The sequence below is a fragment of the Carcharhinus amblyrhynchos genome, chromosome 24 (genome assembly GCF_965287045.1).
Source record: "Carcharhinus amblyrhynchos chromosome 24, sCarAmb.v2.hapA, whole genome shotgun sequence".
NCBI lineage: Eukaryota > Metazoa > Chordata > Chondrichthyes > Carcharhiniformes > Carcharhinidae > Carcharhinus > Carcharhinus amblyrhynchos.
Window position 1 is genome coordinate 30,913,309 of NC_137347.1, and position 6,000 is coordinate 30,919,308.

The following is a 6,000-nucleotide window of genomic DNA, read 5'->3' on the forward strand; positions in this document are numbered from 1 at the left end:
AGCCACCCTGGTCAGCGCCAGTGCCCCCACAATGAACAACCTGGACGAGATGAAAGACAAGTTCTACGAAGAACTAGACGCCCTACTATCAGCAGCGGGCAGTACTGACACAAGCTGGTCGTGCTTGGCAATTTCAATGCAAGAGTAGGGTGTGACTCTGCAATCTGGTAGGGAGTCATTGGGAGGCATGGGGTGGGCAAGTGTAACAGTAACAGCCTACTCTTAATGAACGGCCTCCTCATCACCAACACAACCTTCCGTCTGCCTATCCATAAAAAGACCTCTTGGATGTATCCCCGCTCTAAGCATTGGCATCTTATCAGCTATGTCATTGGCAGAAGGAAAGCCAGGCAGGGTGTCTGAATGACCAAGGCCATGTGTGGTGCTGACTGCTGGACAGATCACAGGCTCATTGTCTCCAAAATGAGGCTCCGCATCAGACCCAAGAGGCGACCACAAGGAAGCAAGGTGATGAAAAGAATCAATGCGGCCAAGCTATAGAACCCCAGCATAGTTTCAGCACTGGCTGGAGACTTAGAAATCAAGCTTGCTGACCTACACCTCACAGGCAGCGCTGAGGACGATTGGGAACGCTTCAGGGATGTTGTCCATACGTCTGCACTGAAGATACTCGGGCCCTTTACCCACAAGCAGCATGACTGGTTTGATAAGAATGATGATGAGATACAGGGTCTACTTGTTGAAAAGCACCATTTTCATTGGGCCTGTCAAAACACCCCATCGTCAGCTGCCAAGAAAAATGCTTTTTACCAGTACTTGCAGGACAGGCCATAATAAACTGTGTAAAATGCAGGATGCCTGGCTGAGCACCAAGGCAGATGAAATACAGGGATACGCTGACAGAAACAACTTGAAATGGTTTGTGAAGCCCTCAACACTCTCTCTGGACTTCAATCTCACAAGAGCTCCCCCCTCCTGAGTACAGATGGTACAACTCTCATTACAGAGAGGACTCAGATCGTGCAGAGATGGGCTGAACACTTTGAAGCCATCCTCAACCGACTGTCATCTATTAATGATGAGGCAATAGACAGGATTCCCCAGGTCGATATCAACAGCGCCATGGATGATCCACCGGTAGTAGCCGATGTCACAAAAGCTGTCAGCAAGCTATCCAGTGACAAAGCCCCAGGGGCAGACACCATACCCGCAGAGATCTATAAAGCTGCTGGTCCTGTACTTAGCGAGAAGCTCACCGAGCTGTTCCAGTCCTTTTGGAAGCAAGGATCCATTCCTCAGGAACTTAAAGATGCTTCCATCATACACTCTACAAGAGGAAGGGCAATCGGCAAGTATGCGACAACCATCGAGGAATCTCGCTGCTCTCCATCACAGGAAAACCCTTGCAAGAGTCCTGCTAAATCATCTGGTCACTCACCTGGAGCTGGGCCTGTTCCCAGAGTCACAGTGTGGCTTCCACAAAGCTCGCGGGACTATTGACATGATTTTTGCTGCGTGCCAACTTTAGGAAAAGAGTCAGGCGCAGAATCGCGAGCTCTACACAACCTTTGTTGACCTCGTGAAAGCCTTCGACACTATAAGCTGACAAGGCCTATGGAGGATCATGTCAGAGTTTGGCTGCCCCCCCAAATTCATTCAGATGGTACACCATCTGGCATGATGGCCAGAGTACTGGTTGGCGGGAGAATCCTCTGAGGCATTCCCAGTCACCAATGGCATCAAACAGGGCTGTGTGCTCGCACCCACACTGTTCAGCATGATGTTTACTGCCATCCAGGACAGTGTTGCTGGAATCAGCCTCAAGTACAGAGTGGATGGGAAGCTCTTCAACCTGAGGAGACTTCAAACTATTACCAAAGTGAAGGAGACTGTTCTCAGAGACTTCCTCTTTGCCAGTGGCTGCGTCCTGTATACCAGCTCAGAGCCAGAGATGCAAGTCAGTATGGACAAATTTTCCATGGCTTGTGACAACTTTGGACTCATCATCAACATTAAAAAGACCAAAGTCATGCACCAGTCTGCTACTCATGCACCATACACAGAACCCATAATCACAATCAAAGGGCAGAACCTACAACTAGTGGACCAGTTCACTTATCTTGGTAGCACCCTCTCCCAAGCAGTGACTATTGATACAGAAGTTAAGTGCAGAATAGCAAAAGCAAGTTCTGCTTTTGGTAGACTGCGCTCCACTGTATGGGAACGTCGAGGAATTAGCCCAGCAACAAAACTGAAGGTCTACAGCGCCGCGGTACTCACACCCTCCTATTTGCCTGTGAAACGTGGACTGTGTATTGAAGGCATGCAAGACAGCTCAATCATTTCCACATGACTTGTCTTCGCAGAATATTACATATCAGATGGCAAGATGTAGTACCAGACACTGAAGTTCTCTCTAGAGCAAATCTACCATCAGTTCGCACACTGCTGATGAGAGTGCAGACCCAGTGGGCATGTCATGTCATTCGTATGCCAGACGAGCGCATACGCAAGCAACTCCTTTTTGGGGAACTCTCTGCTGGAAAACGCTCGCATGGAGGGCAGAAGAAACGTTTCAGTGACACACTCAAGGCCTCCCTGAAGTCGCTTGACATAGACACAACTACCTGGGAAACTCTGGCACAAAACCGCCCTACCTGGCGCTGCCTCATCCACAATACACCTTGCTTACAAAGCAAGGTATATTGCTGAAGCACAACTTAAGCGCGAGCTGCGCAAGTCCACAGCCACCAACGCAACAACTATAGTGTCTACACAAGTATATCCAATATGTGCCAGTACATTCTGTGCCCGAATTGGCCTGATCAGTCATCTTCAGACACACCGCAACCAGCCTCAAAATGACTAATGGTGTCGAGGTCCTCATCAATGACAATGGATGAAACAACATTTACTGTTCAGGCACTCTCTCATAACCACACACTATTTCCTCTTTTTCCTGGCCCAGCACAGATTTTAAAACGATAAAGTCGACAAATTGGAATTTCGCTGGACCACTGTCACATTAACCAGTGACACATTGTTATCTGTAATGTCCGGCCTCTGCTAAATCTTTTAACTGTTGTTATATCATAGAATCCCTACAGTGCAGAAGGAGGGCATTTGGCCCATTAGGTCTATATCAGCAACAATCCCACCCAGGCACTATCTCCTTAATCCCACGTATTTACCCAGCTAACCTCCTTGACACTAACAGGCAACTTAACATGGCCAACCCACCTAACCTGCACATCCTTGGAGTGTGGGAGGAAACCTGAGCACCTGGAGGAAACCTAGGTACAATGTACAGACTGCACACAGTGACCGGAGGCTGGAATCGAAGCCGGGACCCTGGTGCTGTGAGGCAGCTGCGCTAATCACTGTGCCACCGTGCCGTCCTCACTGAGATAAGAAACTAAGTTTTAAAAACCAGCTCTTCTGACGGGGAGTCAATGTTGCAACTATGAGAGCTGTCAGCCTCACCACCTTTTACAATCTCAGGTAGCTTCCCTAAATTACATTGAATTACAGTTTGTTTATTGGTGTCACAAGTAGGCTTACATTAACACTGCAATGAAGTTACTGTGAAAATCCCCTAATCGCCACACTCCGGCATCTGCTTGGGTACACTGAAGGAGAATGGATCATGGCCAGTGCACCTAACCAGCGTATCTTTGGAATTACATTAGCACAGAAACAGAATATCTGGTAAGAAGTCTCACAACACCAAGTTAAAGTCCAACAGGTTTATTTGGAATCACGAGCTTTCAGAGAGCTGCTCCTTCATCAGGTCCTTCATTACTCAGCTGATGAAGGAGCAGCGCTCTGAAACCTCGTGATTCCAAATAAGCCTGTTGGGGTTGTGTGACTTTTTACTGTGCCTATCCCAGTCTAAGGCCAGCATCTCCACATCACAGAATATCTCGTACAACAGATCTACGCTGCTATTCATAGTCTAAATGAGCCTCCTCCCAATTTAATAAGCTTTTCCCACCCTCCACATAACCCTCTATTTCCTTCTCCCCTATAAATGCTCAAGCTTCCAGTTTAATGTTTCAATCGCTTGATATGGTGATAGATTTCACACTCCTGCTACTTTCTGTGCAAAGAAATTCCCCCTCAATTTCTTATTTGATCTATTAGTGTCAATCTTACATTTATGTCCCCTTGTTCTGCTCTCATTCAAAGGTGAAAACAGTATCTCTACATCCATCTGATCAAGTCCCTTCATAATTAGGGACATCTCTATCAATTTTCCTCTTAGTCACCTCCTTTCCGGAGATAAGAAAAAGTGGTTAAGCAGCTCAGGCAGTCACTGCCCCGTAGAACGATCAAGGGCCACAGTTCACATATAGAACAAGAGCTATTTCAGTCTATCCTGTCACTGACTGCTAAAGCTCTTTAATATCCTCCTGTATGCAACATTATAACACTAGGTCTAACTCCAGGAATAAATCTAGCTCCAAGATGACAGCTTTCACCCTACGGATAAAACGCTTAGAAAGTCACCGAGTTCTTAAAAAAAGTCCATTCACTTTAATATGATCAACGTAACATTACAGTAAAATGACATTGAAATTACATGACTGTAACAAGTCAATTGGTCCAACAGTCCTTGGTGCTGTTTTATCCTCCATACGATCAGTATCCATCTCATTCCTAGATCCTTGTATCTCCTGCACTCACTTCTATCAAACCATCAACCACTTGATGGTTTGAGTTATAAGGAGAAGCTGGATAGATTAGAACTTTTTTTCTCTGGAGCGTAGGAGGCTTAAGGATGATCTTATAGAGGTCTATAAAGTAATGAGGGGCACAGATCAGCTAGATAGTCAGTTTCTTTTTCCAAAGGTAGGGAAATCTAAAACTCGGAGAGCATTGGTTTAAGGTGAGAGGGGAGAGATAAAAAAACAGTCCAGAGGGCCAATTTTTTCACACAGAGGTTGGTGAGTGTCTGCAATGAGCTACCAGAGGTAGTAATGGAGGCGGGTACAATTTTGTCTTTTAAAAAGCGTTTAGACAGTTACATGGATGAGATGGGTATAGAGGAATATGGACCAAATGCCAGCAATTGGGACTAGCTTAGTGGTTAATAAAAGGGGTGACATGGACAAGTTGGGCCAAAGGGCCTGTTTCCATGCTGTAAACCTCTATGACTCTGACACACTGTCAACTAGTTTCCCTGCTATGGGAAGGATATTATTAAATTGAAAAGGGTGTAAAAACAATTTACAAGGATGTTACCAGGACTGGAAGGTTTGAATTACAAGGAAAGGCTGGACCTTTTTCCCCTAGAACATAGAAGGATGAGGGGTGACCTTCTCAAGGTTTATAAAACCATGAGGAGCATAGATAAGGTGGATAGCCAAGGTTTCTTTTCCCAGGATAGGGGAGTCCAAAAGGCATAGGCTTAAGTTAAGAGGGGAAAGATTTAAAAGGGACCTGAGTGGTAACTTTTTCACACAGAAGGTGGTATGTATATGAAATGAGCTGACAGAGGAGGGGGTAGATGTGGACAGGTACATGGATGGCAAGGTTTGGATGAATATGAGCCAAACGCAGGCAAATGGCATTAGTTCAGTTTAGGAAGCCTGGTCAACATGGACGAGTTGGGCCAAAGGACCTGTTTCCGTGCTGTATATCTCTGTCACTCTATGACAAGTCTTTGATAGTGGTGAGTACCAGAACTTCCAACTTTAGAGTAGAACACAGAGTGATATTGCAACAACTGCCCAAACATCTCTATCTTTTTCTCAAATTATTTAGTTAGTTATCTCAATGCTACCAGTGGGAACTTGCTCTGTGCAAAGCAATTTTACCATCCAGTTGCGCCATTTTTGGGCAGGAAAACTTGGTAAAGTCATGCATGAGGCAAGTAGAGCGATCCACGCCCGCCTTCACACTGGTTCCCCCTTTACCAAGGCCCGAAAATGGTTGCAATAGGGAACACGCCCAAAATGGGCACGACGGCCATTCAAATTCAGTTGTATGCATTTCGTTGACTTAATGGGCTGTGTGCTCAATCTTACCGGCACTTCC